The following is a 23283-nucleotide window of genomic DNA, read 5'->3' on the forward strand; positions in this document are numbered from 1 at the left end:
CTCACAAAAAAACCCCCACAACCTCAGCCCCTAAAGCATGCCCTGAAGTGCTACATTTACAGGTTTCTTGAACACCTCCTAAGATGGTAACTCAACCACTTCCCTGGGCAGCCTGTTCCAGTGCCTGGTGTAGAATTATACTATGATTTTCTGTCTTGGTCTGAGCTCCTATTGCAGGCAATAGCAGAAAATTATCTCCCTGTCATGTCAGAAGCTCATTCTTTAACAACTGTATCTAATTGAATTTTTGTACCTGAAAATACTTACACTTTTTTGGGGTTTCAGAAGTGGCCAAAAACTAGCTGTTTCAGTGAAAAATCATGCTAGCACTAATGCATATCATTGGAAGCTGAAGTTTTAAGTCACCCTCTGTGTGTTGGTTGCCCATATTAAATAACACATCCGAAGCAGTTTTGTGGAAAACAGTCCATAGAAAAATGATATTCCTGCAAATCTTCTGCTGACTGATTTAAAGACCAAAATGTTGAAAATAATGTGTCTATCAGCTTTTTTAATAGTAAAAATATATGGCTATGGGAAACTTTGTGATTTGCATTTTTCTGCTAACACAGATGTGGATGTTGATGGAAAACTCTTAGCCACCTGTGATAATATGATTTGTGGCACCAGTACCTTATGAGCTAGTCAGGGATTTTTAATGCCAGTTTCATTCTAATTCAGTATAAAAGGAGTATTTTTTTTTTCTTCAAAAATGAGGTAAAAACAAGAGAGAGGATAGGGAAGGTGGAAAAAACACACATTCATGTACTTTTTCCATCCTTCTCCCTGCTATTATTTTAGTACTAAGAAAATAATCAGTAAAGGACAATAAAATGTCATAAAAAGATTGAAACTAAATGTATTATCCTTCTGTGCTGCTGAACTTGACAGTAATTTACCATGTAATGATGCCAGAGGCTGTCACTTTACTCTTGTTTATACACAGAGTGGCCAGATTTTCTGTATACTGCAAAAAACCAAGTTACTGAAATGTGCTACTAAAACTAATAGCCAAGGCCAGTGATATCCATGTCTTTGTGCACAGACTATTGTTTCATAAGAAACACTCTGCAATAAACATTTTAGCTGCTGTAGACTGGACTTCAGTCCTTATAGCTCTAAACTTAATTCTGCTGCTCTTGGTTCTTTTAAAATATTGTTGTTTGTATATATATTTCACCCAATATGGTTGAGTTTTCTTTCACATGAAGTTGTATCTGTGAATTAAAATTCAGACAATTTTTTTTGAACTAATTTCAATTTTGATTTGGCAAATTCTGGAGACTAGTAGACTTAGAATAAATGGCCTCCATGTGACATGGGCTTGGATGCCCCCAGTTGTCATTACTGTTTACAGAACTGAAGGCTGCAATTTGCCGTGACCTGGCAAAGACGATCGTGCAGATCTGGGATTTGTTCCCCAGCTTTTGTCAATTCTCAGGGCTCTGTTTGTAGAGCTTCACTGGTATAAATTGGTGGAGTAACAGGCTTTGAGGGGCAGTCATGCCCTCAGATCTGCAAATGCAGATCACTCACCATGCACTCACTGATCATGCACAGCAGATTTAAAATCACTTCTTATCTTTGTACGTGTAAGGAAATGCACTGGCTCTAGTGTAATGCTGTCAAGATGGTAGGTTCTTCTGGAGGAATTTTCTCATAGGTATGCTGATGTCATCCTCTCAGGGTGGTCAAGTTATCAAATATTTTCTATCATATTTGCACATTGTCCCCGTGCTTACTAAAAAATTAAGGCTTTCCACCCAATAGCTTTATGCGAGGTTTCAAAATGGGCTTAAGTAAATGTAGCACTTAATTTTAAAAAGGCTTTATAGATTTGTAATTCTCAGTAAGTTTTATTTCCAAGTGTTTTTTTAATGGATTTTTTTGATTGTTCAGATTCACATTTCAGCAAAAAATACAAACTGCCTTCACCCTAGTGAAAGTTTTAAAATCTATTTTAATATGCTTTGTAGCAATCTCACTCAACCTAGAAGCAGTATTGGTGTCTTTCTTCTTAATAATGTATTTTATTTTTTTATTAATGAGGCTCCCCACCATTATTCAAGCAACTAAATATGCATATTTGGTCATGCTGTTTTACTTCTTTCCCTGCATGCTTCTTTTTAGGGTGGAATACTTGCTGTGCTGAGAGCTAAACCTAAGCTAAGCGGATGTTGGAACACTTAACCTTCTTCCTCTTCCTTCAAAATTCTGCTTAGGAGAACTGTGTTTTTTTTTAAAGCTGTAGTTATTTTTAATTTTTTTTATTTTTTTGGAGAGACATGCTGAGGGACTTGTCTGTGTGCCCAAAGAGATAACGCAAGAAAATCAAACAAGGTTGTTTTTTTTCTTCATAACTTTACACACTGCTTTTTTTTCCAGCCTCTTGACAAATATTTTAAATATTAGGTAAAAAAAGGACAATCTACTTTTATGGCATTATAATTGCTACTAGGCAAAAATGAGAATCAGGAAGAGTTCACCTCATGGAGTGTTCTTCATATGAAGTCCCTGAACTACCCTGGAAAATGTTGACTGTTAGGGTTCTGGCAAATCTAGTATTACTGGTGCTGAACAAAACTGAGGCACTTTGGCATTAATAAAATTGAAGAAGCACATTGTGACTAAAGCTTTAATCACTGGAATGTGTAACAAAATTAACTGCAATGAATTTGAAATCAACCACAAGAAAGATCCAATTTTTGCGTAGGAAGATCTCTATTTTACATTGTAAAATGGAGTCATAGTACATATAAATCAAGCTTTACAGAATTTGAATGCATGTAATTTTTTCTTGCATCTGGCTATTTGATTATAGTATTAATCCTGAAGAAGGAGAAATTATTTTTTAAAATTCTTTCTTCTCAGAAGACCATAAACTTGATAGGAGGAAATGTGAAATCCTTTTTAAGTATCTAAGTGCAGTGCTAAGAAAGATAGCTAGATCATATATGTGTAGCTATTTAATACCTTCTAGTCTGCCATGTGTGTGATTGGAGAACATCCGGTTTCCAGCACGCAAAACCAAAATAGTTCAGTGTTTCCCAGGTGCTCAGCTGTCAGTTCCTCTTCAACACTGAGTCATTGTGTGTGTTGCTCTCCTTGGCTAGCTGAAATCAAACATAAACAAATGTGTGTTCCTCCTTTTAAGGTTAATTTCTTATGAAATTCACTCTAACGTTTTTCAGGTGGTTTTAACAGGTCATTTGAAAGGCTGTAAGGGAGTGTCTGGGAACACCTGAATTGAGATTTGAAATTATTTTTCAGCAATCACAGTATTGTCAATATATTTGAAAAAATACAAACAAAAATCAACTGGCACTTAGGTAATCATGAGGGTAGGACTGGAGGATTTGAGAAAAGCATAGCAGACTGAGGTGTGGGATAAAAAAACCTAACACTGCATTTAGGTGTTTTGTGTGTTGCAGGGAGTACTTGGAATAGTAACTATTGTAGGAGCTTCAGAAATAAGCACAATGCATTCTTAATTCTTGCAATACTTGAGAAAAACACTATGGGGCATTTTAATATTCATTAGTAGAAAATGGAATAATTCTTTCATACAAATAAGTTCAAATCCAAACAGAAGCAACTTGAGGCTACTGAAGAAAAATGTAATAGTTAATATTAGCTTTGATTCATATATCAGAACAAAACCTTTGTCCAGATGAGAGTAAAAAAAGCGAAAAAGTTCATAGTAAAAGTTGGTCTTATTTCAGTCAAAAGTAGCAATAAAATAGGAAGTCAGTACTTGTACATCAGTGATGCTAGCTGAATGACAGTGAAAAACACTTGGCAAGGGGAGGAATTTTAGCAGGGACTTAAAAAGAGTAGCACCAAAGAGCTGGTCTTTGACTTAGATGATAAGAGTGGTGTTCCTCTCAGTAGCTCCTGATCCTCGAGTTCTGACATGCAAGGCACCAGCTGAAACCTGCACCTGAGCTGGAAGGTTCTGAGGATGCAGGTACCTGTTGATGGCTTGGGCACATGTTTGTCTGATTTTATTGAAAGTAGTAGACCATGTGCTGAAAAGAGGTTTTGCTAGATGACTGAGCAATGATGTGTGGGGTGTCGTGGGGTGTGCTGGTCTGTACCTGTTACAAAGATGCTGAGAAAAAACTGCTCTGTGACTAAGCAGTAAGCACTTTGCTTAAGTGCTTCCGTGAACCAAGATATTGGGGCAACTCTTAAGTTCCAGCTGGTGTACTTGTAATAACATTTTCTTCACTGGTTAAAAATTTGGTGGTAATCTCTGATCAGTTTATCTTTGTGTGTGGCAGTTCTTTTGTTGTCTGTGTTCTCTTGTGTGGAGGCAAAGGTGTATCTGCATTTTTCAGGACTTAGGTAAAGGTAAGCAAGAAAGTGAGAGGAGGTGAAATGTGACCCTCCAATTAGAAATGCCAGATATGGGCAAGGGAGGAGGAAAGTCAAACAAAAGAAAAAGGATTATGGTGTTCACTCAAAGGATTTTATCCTTCCCAAAAGACACTTATGCTTATGAGACTAGAAGTCCTAGCAAAATATGATTAGAATTTGAGATGGCATTGGAGTGTCCCTTCTAGATCTAAAAATTTTAATGCTGCTTCTGGCTTCTCTGTCATAAAATTTAAATGAGAACCTTTAATTCTTTCAGAGTGCCAGCAATATTTAGTAAACAGTATTTTTCAGTGGAGAGCTTGGGCTTCTGGGATATTAAGAGGAGTTATAGTTAGATAATAGTCTGCCTTTAAGCAAACCTTTAAAAAGGTTATAGTAAAAATGGAATAAATGTGAGCTGCCTCCTAGATAAGTCTACTTGGTCACATTAAATAGAAAGTAGGAAGAGTGAGACAGTACCATGAAGCAGAAATTTAGGGTTTGTGCTATTATGTGTTGAGTTGTCTATACTAGGTAAAACAGGAAACTGTGTTCAAATATATATTAGCCCTTGGTTTCAAGTTCATTAACTTGATGCATTTGACAGTGAAATTAACTTTTTGCTTCGGAAAAATTCCAAAAGTGTTTTGCTGCTTTGTTCTTTTCTCACAATGCAAATTCTGTTATTTGCAACTTTGATTGCAAAGGCAAAAATCTCTCAAAGCCTTCTTGTTCATGTGTTTATGTTACTATCCTGCTAAGTTGAAGAATTAAGAATCAAGTCTAAATTAAACTAGACCAAAATAATTGTTTATAACTGTAACTAATTTGAAAACCAGGAAGATAATGTCTCAGTATTTCTTAGACCTTTTTTCTCTTTTTCTGCTTAAGAATGGAGTATTATTTTTAAAACTTAAATTCAAAGCAGTTATGACATATCAACTGCTTTTTAAATCAAAATTTCAACAATTTAAAATCTGTTATTGATCTAATTTGGCTAATCAAAATCCTCTATCTCTCCTTGCAAAGGAATGCAAAAAAAATTTGGGCGAGAATTTCAGAGGAAATTTTTACTTCTTTATTGTTATAGTTTTGTACATCTGGCATGGGAACCTTAAGTATCTTAAGGCTGTGGCTTCTTGGTATATCAAAGCCCCAGTACATGTGCTGATTTTTGAGAAAGCACTGATGAACTGATTTTTTTTCCACCTTTAAAAATGCTTACAGCTCTTAAAGAAAATCAATGAGCTTTGTTTTCTTACATTGTGTGATTGAAACAGTGCATGAACTCAAATGCTTTTCCAATTTAGTGTAAAAGGAAATAAAGACAGCTTGTGTTGTTTATTGAAAAGAGGTGACCAAAGAAGTTATACGTTTATGTGAGAATAATTTAAATAAAAAAGAGAAAATGAAAGTAGCAAATAGTAAAACAGTTGAGGGGGTGTTTCTCTAAAAAAAAAAAAGAAAAAAAATTGAAGGTGCATGTGGGGGTTTTAAAAAATCTATATCTAAATAGGGAAATTAATTACAAGTTGAATTTGAATTCTTAACAGACAATTGAATGTACAGAAGGAAGAAATTAATAGTATTTTAATTTTCAAAATGTCTCAGAATACTAGGTAGGTTCCAGAGGACTGCAAATAAGATAATGCTGTGCTGTATTTAATATGGGTAAATTCAATGACCAGGATAATTGTAGGTTTGTCAGACCAATATTAATCCAGACAAGATAATTAAAAGCTTGATACAAGATTCAATTAATACAAAATTAAAATAAGTTATAAGATAATTAATGCCAATTGGCATGCATTTACTGACAATAGGTTTTCTTAAACTAACTTCATCTCTTCAGATGTGATAACACACTTGGTTTGCAACTGTAGTGTTATTAATGTAGTGGAAGTATTTAGTGCATTTGACTCGCTACCATCTGGCATTTCAGCTAAGGAAGTGAGCAAACACAGTGCATATTAAATGGATAAAAACTAGTAATTTACAGGGCTCAAAATGTACTTCTAAATCAGAAATAATACCAGTGCAGTGGAAGAAAAATGAATTAATTATTGGAAAATATCTCTAAACACAAATGTCTGGGGTAATCATAAATCTTTGGAAGAGGGAGGGAAAATGGAATTGTTTGATCATGTTGTTTGTGTTCAAAGTGACATTCTAAGAAATAACAAATGACTGTCCCATGTCCTTGGTTAAGCATGGTTAGTGACTCTAGAGAGTTGTCTTTATTATATGTATGAGCTGTGTCTGTCTACCTGTCTGCTGTAGCATCATTTGGGTGTCTTCTGGAAGCCCAAGCCTGTAGCCTAGCAGGTAGAAAAGCAGAGACAATAGAGTTGGAACTTGTTCTAGGCACGTGTTCCTTGGCTTTGTTGTTTATTGTTTATTCCTAGCCCTTTGAGCAGGTGTTGACGTGGTCCAGTCTGTTCCCACATACGGGCATTGCCCCAGCCTGATGCAGCAATGGCTTCTGATATGTATGGGCTGGGAAGGGTGTGTGGGTGCTCTGGTGGGGTGAGGCTGGCCTCAAGGAGAGCTGTTCTGGTGCACGTTGGTTCTTGAGCTGCTGTTGGGGATAGAGGGAGGTGTAATGCAGGAGTAGAGGAAGGCAGTAGTCCTGAAGTGGGTGTCAGGTCCCTAATGGCCCTGAAGAGCATCTCTTGAGGCTTCCACCCCAACCTCTGGCCCCGTGCCCAGGACAGAGCTGAAATACCTCTCACTCAGCTCTCTGTCCCTTAGGAAGTAGCAGTCCATCATCTGTGTCCTGTTGCTGGTCTGGCTGTGGCCGTTGCTGAGGGCAGGATGCAGCTTTGCTGCAGTCTGACAGACACTGTCCTTGCAGTGCATATTGTGCATCCAAAGGACAGATACTCAGCTCCTTCTGCCTTGTCCTTAGGTGTTGATCAGTCTTCCTTGCAAGCTGGATAGATCTTGCTGCTTTTGAGTGCTCCTGAAGATGTAACATTAGGTACCTAGGGTATTGAAATGTCAAACAGGGAAACAAGGTGTTTGGATACCTTCTTGGTACCAGCCAGTGTATGGTGTACAATTCAGGCAGTACATGCTTCATCTCCACCAATTCTACTCTTAGGCTAGGAAGGTTACTTGTAGGGCTGACTTATGGGTTATGACACTTTAAAGTGGGCATGAAAACACTGCTCTGAGGCTGGCCTTATGGCTTTTGCATTGTTCTGCACATTGCTGGGCAGCAGCAAAGCCTAGTCGAAGAACAGGCAGGCAGGAACACCAGTGAATAGCCTGCTCATCCACCTAACTTCCAGAAGATACTTTTCTGTCATTGGTATTATCTTAGCCTGTTTGTGTTGTCAGATTGGCTGTTTTCTTAGCATTTTCATCTCACAATTGTTAATACTTAAAATAGTTTTGTTACTTTTGACCTCAAATAATGTAGACAAGTATGTTTGTGTTTTAAAGCCTGCTGCTCCATCTTCTGAGATCTTATTCTATGTAGTTCATACCAAGTTTATTACAGGCTAAGCACTCTGCTCTCTTTGGGAAGCAGAGATAATTCCCAGTGTAAAAGGAGGACTGATTTCATGTGGTCTAGGGCAATAATGAGCCATCCAGAAGAAAAAAAGAAAAGCAAAATGAAAGCAAGTGTAGATAATTGCTTTCAATTGAAAAATGGTTTAACTGAAAAAAGATGGATAACTTGATAATGTATTGTAGGTGATATGCTGAAGTGGAGCATGATCTTCAGAAGAGAGAGATGTTTGAGAACAAACAGTTGAATTAAGTGTAAAGGCACACTTTTCTTTAGTAACAGTGGAATCTGCTTTGCCTTGTTTTAAAAACTTGGCTTCATTACTTTGTTTTCTATATTTTGTTGCAGCATGGCTTCTATGGTGGGGTGGATCTCTGCTTTAAAGAGATTGTTAAAGAAATATCCTTGGAGAAAAAGAGATCTATGCAAAAGGAGTGTGTTTATGGTAGGTATACCTCCTCACAAAATAGAATCTTCTCCTTTTACACTTGGTTCCCACTGTAACGTTATAATTATGACAAATGAAGTGCTGTCTGTAAGAAGGCATCTTGCTTTGCTCCTATAAACTTATTACTGGTGTAAATCGATGGTAAGTCTATAATTGCTAAATTCAGTGTGTGTATATATTTGTTTAAGAAAATATTTGGGAATACAGTAAAGTTAAGATCGTTTATCATGTTTGGGCTTTTTAGCTGAAAGTCAAGTGTTTGATTATGTTCTCTCCAAATACTGATTTAAAAAGGAGATGAGAGAACACCTAAAATCAATCAGGAAAAGAAAGTTCAAAAACATTCCCGAAAAGACAGGAGAAACTTTCTTCCTTAAACTCATGAACTGGCAAGGCTGACCTCACTAGTCACTGGTTGGTTTCTTTTTGTCATTACTCCTGACTGATTACAAAAATGTACTTTGACCATTTATTCTGTTCTTGTCATCTGGGTCTTAACCTTGTGGCAACAAATTTCACAGACTAAGTGTCCTACGTAGGGAAGAAAGGATAATAAATAGGTTTTAATTTTCCTTTTTTTTTTTTTTTTTTTTTTTTACTTGCCTGCCTAGTTGTCTTTTGCAGGAAAAGATGAATAGAAATTAATGAACTTTTTTTGTCAGGTTATTATATATATTTAAGCATCTCTGCCTTGCCCTATCACTTCAGTATAGAGACTGAGCACTTCTAATCACATCTACCACCTGTCTCTGAATTAATCAGCCCTCGTCTGTTCTTTTTGAAATGAAGAATCTTCAAGTGAACACAATATACCACTTGAGTATAAATTTGATTTCTATGATGATTTTATACTGTCTTTGACTATGATGACTCTGCTATCTTACCTATTCCATTCTTAAGTAAAATAGCAATGCATTACTTTTTTTCATTGTTACAGTGCATTGCACAGTATTATGGTTGTTTCAAATGTGCTTCATTTGGGTTTCAGACATTTCCAGAACTCAATGTGTCTTTAATGTGTTAATAATTCATGTGTAAATGTTAGTTTATAACACTTCTTTCACTACAATTGGTTTTCCTTTATTTCTTCAGCAAAGTCCTTCCCAACACCCTTTTCAGTATCTGGACGATACTTCATTTCATGCAGTAAACGTAATTTTATCGGTGGAATTTTTTCCTAGGCTAGTCAAAGTACTCTGAGAAATCCTACAGGGCAAAATTTCTGGACACATGCTGTTGTGTTTGTGTATTACTTTAAAGTTGCCATGGTGCAGAAATATAACTCCAGCTGCCCGTCAGGGGTGATGACATGCAGGTTCCTTTTTCCATCTGAGCTGACACCAGGGAAGCAATTTCTAACTTGATTAGGTGCCTACCATGGCTTTTCAGGCTGGTTGCCTGAGGATGACCTGTGCTAATACTGTGAGGAAACAGAGTTGATGTTCAGCTGGCCCTACTGCCTGCTGAATGATACTCTAGATTCTGTACTGCTCATGGATGGCAGCCTGGAGCAGCTCATTGTGTTGCAGGGCCTCTTAGTTGTTTGTGGTTCTGAATTCACTTGTAGTTATCTTCCTCTTTTGGGAAGGTGAACCTGGGCTTGGCTTTTAGTAGGTCTCTAATGTGGTTAATAGGAGGGGTGAGCTTGGTTAGTCATGCCTTGATAAACCTGTGAGACACAGGAGACATGGAGGGAGGGCTTGGAAAAAGGGATAGCAAAATGCAGTTGGGAGCAGATCTTTAGCTCCTGCTGTGATGGACATTTTTTCTATATCTGCTGCTGCCTTCCTGAAGCAAAGCACTGGTACTGAATCAGCAAGTGAAGCCTTTTTCCTTAGGAGTCCATGAAGAGAGGGTTCATTCATGATCTGGTGCTGTGATTTCCTATGCCCTATGGACAGTCCTAAATGAGTGGGCTTGCTTGGCCTCAGCAGGAGGGTGAATCTGACAAATTACTTGGTACTACTGGTGAAACACTGTAATGGTGAGAAACTGGCACAGGTTGCACAGGGAAGTTGTGAATGCCCTGGGAGTGTTCAAGGCCAGGTTGGATGGGGCTTGGAGCATCCAGGTCTAGTGGGAAGTGTCCATGTCCATGGGAGGGGGTTGGAAATAGATGATCTTTCAGTTCCTTTCCAACCCAAGTCATTCAGTGATTCTATGGCTGATTAGCTGGACGTTGTGCTCTAAAATTTTGATTAATGCTACACAGTGTTTAGTCTGTAGTTGAAGCCTGGGAATAAAACCCCTTTAATCAATGCACAATGAAGTCTGAGAAGGTTGAAAGGTCAGTAATAGAAATAATCCAATCAAGACTTGTCCTTTCATCTTGTTCAAAATGTCATTTTGGGCATCTGCTGACAAATCAGCTACTTTGTCATCCGTACAGTTCAAGTATCAGACATTTTCTTTCTTAGTATTGTAGTTTTAAACTTTTAAATTGTGCTTGAGGATATTTAGGATTTTTTTTAGATGTATTAAACAGATGTTAGCATAATGTTACATAAAAATGTGACACAACATACAGCATGATTTCTTCTAAGGGGTACACAACATTTATAAAGCCTTTTAAGGAATGAAATTTACTGATTGCCTTGTGCATGAAACGTCTTGCATAAAATATCATGAACATTAAAACTTCTGCTTCGATTAAAGATAATGTATGCAGTTGCCTCTAGCAAGGGACACAGCCATGCCAATGGCACAAATATTATTCTAGCGAGTCTTAGAAGTATATCCTGACAAGTGTAGCAGCTGAGTAGCATTACATTATTTTACCAGTACTTGCTTGATGTAGGAGAATATTTACAGCAAGTAAGAGTGAAACTCAAGAGGAGTTGGAGATTACATTTCATTGTCTAGTTCTTGCTGTTTAAGTTGAAATTGGCATCTGATTGGCATGGTTGTGTTAGAGCAATCTGCCTTCACTCTTCCTCTTTGTTTATGACCCACAGGGAACTATCTGGAGCATAGGTGGTTTCTACATACTTGCTACAGTATTGTGGTGGCTTGACGCCAGCTGGATGCTGGGTGCCCACCAAAGCTGTTCTACTGCTTCCCTCCTCAGCTGGGCAGGGGAGAGAAAATATAACAAAAGGCTCATGGATTGAGACAAGGACAGGAAGAGATCACTCAGTAATGACTGGCACATGCAGAACAGACTTGACTTGGGAAAAATCAATTTAATTTGTTACCAATAAAATGAGAGTAGGATAGTGAGAAATAAACCTAATTTTTAAAAACATCTTCTGCCCACCCCTCCATTCTTTCTGGGCTTCACTGCACTCCTGACTTTGCTGCCTGCCCCTCCCAAGTGGCAGAAGGGGATGGGAAATGGGGGCTGTGGTCAGTTCATCACAGGTTCTCTGCTGCTCCTTCCTCTCCACGCTCTTTCCTTACTCCAGTGCAAGGTCCCTTTCATGGGAAACAGTACTCCAGAAACTTCTTCAATGTCTGTTCTCTCTATGGGCTGTAGTTCTTCACAAACTGCGCCAGCATGTGTCCCTTCCATGGGGTGCAGGCCTTCAGGAACAAACTGCTCCGGTGTGGGTCCCCCACAGAATCACAGGTCCTGACAGCAAACCTGCTTCAGCATGAGCTCCTCCATAGATGGTGCTAGAAGTGTGCTCCAGCACAGGCTTCCCATGGGGTCACAGCCTCCTTCAGTGGCTGGAGCACCTGCTCCTTCTTCACTGACTGTGATGTCTGCAGAGTTGGTTCTCTTACATGTTTTCACTCTTCTCTCTGGCTGATGTTCTGCAGCAGTTTTATCCACCTTCTTAACTGTTATCTCAGTGGTGCTGCCATGGTTGCTGACAGGCTTGGCCATGGCCAGCAGCTGGTCTGTTTTGGAGCCAGCTGTTATTGGCTCTATTTGACATGGGGAAAGCTTCTTGCAGGTTCTCACAGAAGCTACCTTTGTAGCCCACTTCCTTGCCACGGAAACCCAATAAATGTTTTTTTGGACGGGGGAAGTTCAGACTTTTGGTGCAATTCTGTGTTTTCCTGTACACCAACGCCCCACCCCACAGTGCTTTGAGGACCTTAAGGAAACTGTCTCAGAAAGGACAGTCATCTTTAAGGAAGGTATATCAGCAGCTACTTCTTAATTTGCTCTCATAAAGGGACTAATGGCAGTATTATGTTTTGAGGATATTTCTGAGCATAGGAATTCCTACAGTGGTTTGTCTAATGTAGCTTCTTGTTCTGTGCTGCCTGATACGTTCTCACCATGACTCCTTACTCCGAGAATTTAGCAAAATCTGTTGGGCTATAACATTCACATAGAAATTCTCATAGTGGAGAAATCTAGTGTCTAGGAACTGCTTGTCCTTCTCAGGATTATCACTCTCAGCAAAATATTTTTCTCAAGTCTCTTTGTAGTAATACAATGTATTATGCACCTGTAACTTAAAATTGTGAACAAAACTTTTTTTTTGGTGCATGTTCAGTTTAAATGTAATGCCTCAGAAATATTATTTAAAAAAAATAAAGTATGTTGGGGTGTTATTGTCTTTCAGTATAATCTACAATTTTGCTGTGTTAAGTAAATGGTGATTACTATCATCTCATTTTGCTTTGCTATCTCAATTGAAACCTGAGATGCTCATGTGGTATAGGTAGGATTTTAGCAAGGTGAATTGTATTCTAGGACCAAAACTGCCTGTTATGAGCAAAGAATGCCCCAACCTAGGGGGAGATGTGACTAGTTGAGAGGATGCTTATTTGCATTTGGAAAAATCTGGAGTCCTGTCCCTCCTTATTAGATTTTTTCTGAGCTTGGAATAACATGTCCACTGTGAAATATATAAACTGCATTCCAGACCTGCATGTTCTTGTGTAATAGAGGCTTCATGGTAATTGTCCTTTATTCAGTATTTAATGTAATTTAGCTTTTTCAACTACTTTTAAAGAATATGGCTTGTAATAGTAGTTACAGAGCTTGGTTGTGCAGCCTTTTAAAAGAAAAATATCTTTGTAGCCCATTAGCAATATAAAGTAAAAAGGCCAAAAAGAGGGTTCCTCTTGAGTTTTCTGGCTTGGAGGCACACGAGGTCAGCAAGTCAGGCTGCTGGCTGTAGAAACACTTTTTGTTTTCTCATTTAGCTCCAAGTGAAACTAAATGGTAATAACAAGAGAATTTATTCTTCTGGCATTTGTTCTGCCATATGGACTACCATATTTTTGAAAGACTCTGTCAAGTTGTCCCAGATGTTTCTTACAGCAAAATACAGATGCATTAATATGAAGACAAATTCAGAGTGAAAACACATGTACTCTTCAGATGGTTTGGATTTGTTGAATTCAGGGAAGGTAAAAGAGAGGTTCATTTAATATGATAAGAACATCTAAAATTAAAAACAAAAAGTGGTTGACAAATGTATTGAAATAATCTGTTAAACATGAGGGACTAAAATTATTGTACTGATTAAAAAGGGAAAAGAAAAAGAAGCACTGATATCTTGAGATTGCAGCCAGTTTGTGCTAATTTTGGACTACATCTAGAAAACAGGTCTTATCCTTCTTTGACTTTGAATGGCACCAAAATTGTGACAAGATTAGAATGTTACAAGAACTCTGGATCAAAGAGTCCAGGAGCAAACGTAAAAGGTAATGAGATTAATGCCTGTATTTAAAATTCTGACTGTGTTCCATCTGTGGTAGTGAGAGGTACCTTGATTATTCTTTTGCTTATAATTTGATGGTATAACTTAACAGGTGTGAGTGGTGTCTCTTTAAAAAAACTGAAAAAGACTCGAGTGTGAATTTTTTTCCTATTTGAGCCTTTTTGTGTCTCTGGAACAGATCAGTTGTTCATAGAAGCTTATTGGAGCTGTAGCAGACATCTAAAATACTAACAGTTGTACTAATAAACATGTCCTTGTCAATTTTTCACAAGTACTTTGTTTAGCTACTACCATTGCACTTCTTGTTCAGTTAATTACAACATGAAATGATCAAGTGGTTGTGTGAAATTGGTAACTTAATGGCATACTCTATTTTAGTGTCAGAGCATTTAGACAAAAAAAAATACATCTCATAATCTCTAAAGAGAGTAATATTGCAGAATATATATTTGGCGTTTTTTTTTTTCTTTTGGGATGCATCGCTGTGTCTACCCCAGATCTTCTGGTCTGAATTTTAAATTAGAGCCTCCATGACATGGGGAAACCTTTTTACTGGGGTTCATCTCTGTATGCTGTTTTAGTTCTGGGTTTATAACGGAATATATTCTTACTAAGAGCTATGTAATTAAGGAGTAGAATGCAGATGAATGACCTAGATATTTCATACTCTTCAGCTGGGAATAAGCTTAAATATTTCTCATGTTTTAGTGCATTAGCAAATGGGAAATAAGCTTGTATGACAATCTTTCATCAAAACCAGGCAAGTGGATTCATATCAGTATTTCCTGGAATTAGATGGAGTGTTTCACACTAGGCATAGTATCATAACAATATTTAGTTGAGAATATGTCTGTCTTTGCAATATCAGGTTATTTTGTCTTATTACACTGTCTGTTTTCTAAGCTCACCATAACATGTCAGAAACTGGTGGCCTTGAAATACTAAAAGCATATTTTAAGAAATGGCTAGTGCCTGGGAATACAATCATCTTGTCTAATAAGAGCATTAATGAAGTAGATCATCTTCAACAGTGAAAAGCTAGAATGAAAAAAAAACAGCTAAAAGATAAAGCTAATCTTATAGTAAATTTCAGTAGGTCTAATGGCACAAGATATATGTGACTAGATAAATAGGAAAAAAAAATAAATCACAACTTGATCTCCTTTTCCTTTTACCCTGGGACTTCTGTGGAAACCTGCAGTATATTTCAAATCATGTTTTCAAGTGCAGGGTGTAGCTGTGATTTGTGGTAGAGAATGTTTTCTATTTTTCACAAGAGAGAACTGTTGAACTTCATTGAAAACTCATCTTCCCCTGCATTGACTTAGCTTTTAAGAATGACTTGGTAACTGATTAACTTTATCAGTTGTGCATGTTTACGATGTTTGTAATGGGTGTGTTAAGAAAACCTCACGCATTTTATTTCCATGAAGCCTGAGAAATTTGGGAGTAGAATCCTGTAAATGACCTGAACAGGCTGTATACTAGGGATTGGGGTCGAGGATGGCAGACAAGCATATTTCAGAGTGTTAGCTCTCCTTAGGGGAAAACTTTCACTCTCTCAACTGTGAAAGGAGGGATTACCTTCTTGAATGAGGCATATGGTACACTTAATATGGAAAAAGTTGAGGTTTATTTAGAAGAATTGCTTTCCTTGTTTTTTGGTGGTTTTTTACTTCCCAGAAAAATCATGCAGCATAGAGTCACCATCCAAAGGTTACTGTGGTTCATGTCTCAAATATGACCCTGAGAAAACAGAACACTAGTCTGAAGAATGTACATGGAAATGTGAGGAGGGGACTCTTGTGTTGGTTTATTTTATTTTGGTTGTTGTATTTTTTTTCCCCAGTAAGAGCCCATAGATTAGTATTTATCAATTTTGTGAGATCCCACTTCAATTTTTTACCTTTTTATTGTCTAATTCCATGACAGAACTTATTTGGATTCTGCAGATGCCCAACTCCTTGTTAGTTTTTGCCCTGCCAGGAAGTAAAGAACAGAATTGTCACTGTCATTTACTAACTGTGACGCTTGGAAAACAACTCCTGTCACTATTTCCTTAAGCATTTTGGCACTTGCTTTGTTAAACTGGGTATGTGTATGTGCTCCTGGCTGCATCAGAGGTGCTGAGTAACTGCATTAACCTTGGTGTGCTTTGGTGGCAGAAGAGAAAATACAAGTCAATAAATGTCTTCTACAACATTGGTAAACTCCAAGGGCACAAAGTGAGGTAGTTATGAGCTGTGGGGGATAATCTGAACATGTATATCTTTCTCTTCAAATTACCTATTGCCACTTTTATATTAGATAAGTGTGTTTTAAGTAATTTCTCTGTGAATGGTTCATGCTGTTTGGGTTGGCGAGGGGGACTCTGTTGTTGACACATTCACCAATATGTGTTTTCTTGTCTTCAGATCCAACACAGAAACTTAAAATCACTGTCACATTTTGCTGTATTTGACATGACTATTGACTGTTCAAACATGGCTTTTAAGAGGCTAGGCTTTGTTTGAGCATCTGGACTGTCGAATTTCCTGCAACCCTAGATTACTTTTTACCTTGTTGATTGACACTGGTAAGCCTTTAAGGCTACATAACATTGGTCTGGTAGAGATAAGCAGCTAGTCCAAGTAAACATTAAAACACCTATACAATGATGTGGTGAGAATCAGGAGGGGGGGGCGGGGAACAACACACAAATGCATGTCCCTGTACTTGGCTGTGGTGTCAAAATGCCTGGCACCTGATATCTGCTTTGCTTGCTCTTGCAAGCCTTTTGTGTCCTCCAGAGATCATGGAAGAGACCCTCTGCAGTGTTGGAGAGGTCTGAGCTTGCTGCATGCTGGCCAGGAGATGTTACCACTAAATGAGCACTAAGCCAGAGAATCAGTTCCTACTGAAAATTGTGGTATGAAACCTGGGCTTAGTGATGACCAAGCTACATTCAGGTGACTTAAAAATGACCTTCTAAGCAGGATTGCAGACTAATTTAGTGTCCACTGAAGTCCCTGAACAGTAAAATAGAAGGATGAAAGTGGAATTGTGTGGGTGTTGAAGTCAGTCGAAACCATGTTGCTGTGATCAGGTCCCACTGCTTGTGGTGTTTTCCTTTCCTCTCCCCTTTCACCTTCACAGCATGTGGGTAGTGCTCCTTGAAGGATGGTTGGCACATTTATCAAGTGGTTCTGTATAAGCAATGTTAGGAACTCTGCTGAATGAGTTAACTGAATTTTGAGGCTAAATAATTCAGCTGCTTACAGATGTGTGAATATTTTACTCTATATTCTGAAATTCTCTCAAGACTGCAACTAGCCAAAGCTTTCCACAGCATTTTCAACAATGTAATTTGCTTTCCCTGGTTTTGATCAGTTGGCAAGAACAAGCCTCTAACCTGAAGGCTAAGTTTAGCAAGATTCCTGTGGACTTCACTGGGGAAGAGTTCTTTTCCTGTGGGGCTTTTATTTGCAAGTCTTTGATTTATTTTTTAATATTTTTATATTTTTTTTTCTCCAAGGTTTTTTTCTCTATATTGGAGCTATTTGGGTTTATTAAGGGGCTGTGCTTGGTTTACATATTTGACGTCAGCGGAGATTTTGTTTCCCAAAGGTTATATATAGCATGTATCTAACAGGAAAGGAGAAATTTAATCTCTTTCAAGTTTAGTTTATTGGTGTCATTAGCCATCAATCTTAATAATATCTTAACTCCAATTTTTGCGCAAATTTAATAATATGAATACTTTCAGTCTCTTGGAAGAGTTGCAAAACCAATTATAGAAATGTCAGAATTTCCATAGGAAGGTAACCTTCCTCTTAGCAGTAGCAGGGGAACAAAACAAACTGATAGTGATTAAAGTGTCAGGATATAATTGCATTTTCTTCCAAATAAACCATCAACTCTCAATAAATAATTAAAACAAGCCATGTTCCTCAGGATGCAACAGTTCAGTAGCTGTGATTAAAAAGTGCTAGGAGCCATCATTAGATTTTTTTTTTTATGATAAATTTTCTCTTATTGTCAGATTGTCAGATTTTATTACCTTGCTGTTCTTTGGGGTATGTTTTCTTTTCCCTAGGTTTACTGGGAAAACATAACTAGTGTCACAGACTGTAATGAGATATATGCTCCATGATTATTTCAGAAGTGACCTTTGAATGATCTGTTCTAGAAAGTAACATGTGAATCTAGACTTATGAATGATAATGAAATTTTTAAAGCAGTGTCCCAAGAGCCATAATATTTCTACCAAAAGCTTTGACATATATATTAAAGAGTCTCATCCTCTTTTGTTTTCTTTTTTTTTCTTCATATTGTCTCTGGCTAATTGCTGACTATTTGGTGGCTTAATAAGACATGCAGTTTTAACAAACAATGTAAAACCCAGAAGGACCAAAGAAGCATAAGGCTGGGTTGTGTCCAGCTCATTGGTAGAGCTGAAGCATAAACTAGATCAAAGATATTTTCACTTCCAGAATCCAGGGGTATTTTGTGGGACTGTCAGGTTGCACTGTTCCTAAACATCAAGGTGTCCTTACTTTTTTTCCTGTATCTTTGTTTACTGTGATTTAAACTTTTCTCTGAGATAGCATTTCTTTTTTCTGATCTAGGCTGGTTGCACAGTCTTCTCTCTGAATGATGGTAACTCTCACAAACTTACTTATTTTTTTTTCTATAAATTGAAGTTTAAACATGAATCTTAAACTTTAATTTTGCCTCATTGAATCTCTTAAGCTGATTAAATCTCTTGAGCAGGCACAAATTAAATGAAAACTGAGTAGAATTCATAAAACAAATGGTTTGCAAGAAGTTGTCAATAGTTAGTCTTTATAAAATCTGTTTTTAATATTGTATGTTTTGCTCAGTGAATAGGGGTTATTTTCCAATCTAGTTGTCAGAAACTTAGATCACAAGGTCTAAATCATTTAAGAGCAACATCAAAATAGATGATAGGCTGTGTAGTATGGCCAGTCTTTGACAACTCTGGACATTTGAAGGAATGGAGTTTTACACACCTGGAGAATCTAAGATACATTTTGAGAAATATAGGCACCTTTACAATTGGGCAGCAGTTGAGGAGGGACTCCTCAGGTTCATAATTATGGATATAATCCACGTAATTTGGCTAATTCTGCAACTACTTGGATGAAACAGAAGATCTCACTAGAAAAGAGTGAGGTGCAGGTTCACAGCAAGCATTAGAGTTAGAACAAAAATAAGAATTCCCAATGCATTTTAAGCCTAAGTCAAGTGGGGAAAAATGCTTTAAAGTTGAAGTAATATCTTACTGATGTTATGAATAACTGTATCATTTTCTTTGGGAAAATTTTGGTTAATTTGCTGGACGTAGCTTTTTACATAATGCAAATAATAAACAAATGTTGCTCTGAGAAATGAACACTTAGATATCCAGATTTATAAAGGAGCAAAAGTAGAAGAGAACCAAAACTTCTCCCAGTCTCTCACTATCTTTGTGAAGGTGTAAACATGTAATTGATTCTTAGTTGTGGGGTGTAGTGGTTCCGTATCAATGAAACCTTTTTAAAACTAGCAAATGGGGCCATTGTGTTTAAAAACCTCTCTGTAGGTGAATATTGTTGCCTTCCATTTCTGAACCCAAACCTGAACACATGTACAAACTCATGCTAGTGCTTAATCATCAAATGCTTGCTTCTTTTCATGCTGGTGAGATAAATTTGATGTTCTCCTCGGAAAGTCTCCTAATTTCATTAGTTTTAGGAAAGTGAAGTGGATGCATGTGATCAATGCACAGCAGATGATACCAATGACTCTTAAACTTTTAAATTCCCTTTTGAAGGTAATAGCATGGTAACATCTGCTGTTTTGAGCACTCCAGATTGGCTTCTTTTTGGTTTAAAAGTTTGCTGAACATGAAAAATAGAAATTTTTTCTTGCTAATAGCTAATGAACAACTATTCAGCTGCTTATGTTGTCCTGATAGGTCACACTAAAGAGTTGACTCACAGAGCTGAGCTGTTACCATCTCGGTCTTGGAAAGTTGATCTCATTGGTAAAAAGTAAAACAATTGAATAATTTGATGGAATGTGTATTTTCATTTTTTCATCTGTCCATACTTCTATACTTCCATGTAAAGCCTGATCCATTTCTTATAATAATTTTTTGGAACTTGCATAAAATATCCCTTTTGGGTCTACAGAGATGTTTCAGCAGGTGGAGTATCTGTGGTTTGCTTACACAAAACTGTTTTCCAGATATTCATTACTGCTGAAACAAATTACAGGGACAGACAGAACTCAACCATTCAGCAACCTTAGCTTGTTTTCCCATATGCTGATCTCACCTTGATCAAATTCCCACTATGTGCAGCAGGCTGTAAAAAAAGAAGTACCTTGCAGCATGCCCTCCAGGTCTGCTAATGAAGTCAAATTCCCACTGGGAAACAGATGACTGTGCTTCAGAATGCAAGCATTCTTTAGAAGATTTAATTTATCCTGTATTTGGACTGTAGGGAACATGGTGAGAAGGAGTTGAAAGAAGTTCTTAAATAATACAAACATGTTGCTGATGTTTTTTATCCACATGTAGTAAAATGAAACAAACCTGAATATTGCTGGGCTGGGATGCTACTGCAGTTGCCCCAGCAGCACGTACGTTGCAGACATCTTAGCAAATGCCTGTCCTCATCTTCCCTCTTATAATAATGCATCCCACTGGCAGCTTTTGTTATTTTTCTCTTGTTTTTCTTCTATCTACTTTTTCTTCACCTCACACACCCCCAGCCCCTGCCACATCTCAGATTTTTCTGCCTTTCTCTTCTCTCCCCGTTTTACACATCCTCTTGATTTCATTTCTCCAGATCAGCAGTCCTTGTGTTGTCCCCTTTACAACTGTTGCTCTTCAATAATGGTTAATAAATTTATCAGCACTATAATAATATTTTTCTTTCATAAAAACTACCTTCTTTCTTCATTTTTAAAATATCTGCATATCAAAGGTATTTGTGTCATGAGACTAAATTAAATGTCTTTACTAAGAAATGGGATATTTCATTTAATTGATGGGTGGGAAGAACTAAGTATCTGCACAGTGGCAATGGGTCAAGTATATTGTGATACTCTATTTTTCTCCCAGGCTGTTTAGAGATAGCAGGTGTTATAATAGAGGATGATTTGGCTGATCTTGACATAAAAGAGCAGCTGTGGTTGTATTAAATAGTGATTTATATTTTGTGCAGTTATGGTTGGAAGGTATGAACTGCAACAAAAACAATAGACATTTAATATATTTGTATCAAGAAGGACAAAGCCTCAAATTAACTGAAAATATGGATTCTTACAAATAAAGTTTTAATTAGTTGGAAAATGTTTTTGATCGTTGTTAATCTGTGTAGAAGGTAAAAAATGTGTTTAAGTCAAAACTAGTTAATTAGTATTTCTTTTACTTTTATTATAAAATGTGTAGTTGCTGTAAAAGCTGAAAGAAATTGCACAGCAGATAAATTGCAATACTACAAGAATTTGTATTTCACCATTTGGATGTAGCTTATGTAGTTGCTTCTTGTTGTTATTAGTGATTTGTTATAATAAGAAACTTCTGCTATATTTTTTATTAAGCCTGATCCTTTGTAAACTGTTTAGTGAATATTGCTAAATTTCTTTCTGAAGCATTTAATATAAAGGCATTAAAAAGGATATTTGCTCATCCCATGCCATTTTGCATTTAAATTGCACGAGAATGCATCTAAAGATGCCCTGTTTTAGAAAGCAGGTTTATGCCTATTTTGTATGAGTTAATGGTTGTACAGTGTGGAATATAGATAATCCAGGTCTGTGTGTTGTTTCAGAGAGGCAAAATTTAACATAAATCCATGTGGAATGTGATCAAAAGCCTATTTTCTCATCTTCCTTAATTCAGACTAGAAGCTTGTCCATCTATTCTGGAGTTTCCAATCAGAATGCATCTTTTTAATAATGTAGGAGAAATGCTTATAAAAGCCTATTAGTATTTGTTAACTCTGTCTGCAAGATTAGGTATCAGTTGTCCTTAGGAGTTTTTCTTCCCTGGAATTCAAAAGTATTCTGGTTGGGACATCCTGAGAACTTTTAATTCCTCCTTGTCTTTAGTGTAACTGATTATTCCAGCAGTCCTTCCCAAAATCTTTGTGTATTCATCTCTCTGTTTACTGTTTATTTTGAGACTTCAGAGGATTTACAGGTACTTGAATGTTCTGGACTGATTAAGCAGAAATTAATGGGCAATAAATATTTTCAAGTCCAAAAGGTTAACAGAATTTTATGTGTTTAACAAGCTGGACAGAATAAGGGATGTTTAAAGGGAAAAAAATAATTTGCTTCCCTCACTTTCTCCCTTCCCCCCCTCATCTAGTAATAACTGGCCAGTGCTGTTTCAGATTTTTGTTTTGAATAGTCTTTGAGAGAATTGAAATGTGCTGCTGTTGAACGTGTAGGTAAAGGGGAGCTGAGTTGACTGGGATTTTCTGTTGACTGAACAAGTCCTCTTGATGGCATGCCTGATACAAGCCTGGGAATAATGTGGAAGAGAGGTTTGAGCTCTTTGTCTCCTGCCCAGAAGGGGGTAAAACGGTTGCTCACTGGAAGTTCTGTTTTGCAGCTGAGAACATGAACTGGAGCTATTTGAGTGGATTGTCCTTGTAGCAGGAGTGTGCAGGGACAAATGACCTCAGATGGCAGCGAGATCTCTGACTGGATAACTGGTTCTGTTTCCATGGGTGTGGGCAGGCTGCAGCCACCTGCTGGGGCAGAAATTGTATAAAAGATACAAGCATAAACAGCAGAAATATTTTTCAACTTTGACAATCAAAAAAGATGAGGTATCAAAAGAGAAGTAAAACACTGATGCTGTCTCCTTCTTACTGGCAGTCCTATAGTTTTGTTGTACACCTGTTACTAGGATTCTTCAGTCTCTCATTTCCAAGTAAGTTGCCAATATTTATGTGACTGGCCTAAATTTCTGGAGAGTGTCCTGGCTTTGGTGGTGTTTCCAGGAGCAGCACATAAATAATTCATTGAGTGCAAATACCAGGTAAACCAAAAGCTCTACACCTAAGTGTGAGGTGTAGAGTGGGGTCTGAAACTGCCCTCTTGGATTGTGGATATTTGAATTAAGCTTTCTTCCTGAGTAGGGTTGGAGCCTGTCAACTTTTTTTAAAGAATATCACACTACTCCTACCTCTAGCATCCTTTCATAAAGAAGCCAGCAGTTTCTCAGAAAGTTGACATTTTCCATTGTGTTTTCACTGTCTCCTGCATCCAGAGTTAGCTCAAAGTGTCTTCCTGTACAACAAATGTAGGAATCTCAGGATAAGTGAGCA

This window comes from Chaetura pelagica, unplaced genomic scaffold, assembly GCF_000747805.2.
Source record: "Chaetura pelagica isolate M959 unplaced genomic scaffold, ChaPel_1.0 scaffold221, whole genome shotgun sequence".
Taxonomy (NCBI): Eukaryota; Metazoa; Chordata; class Aves; order Apodiformes; family Apodidae; genus Chaetura; species Chaetura pelagica.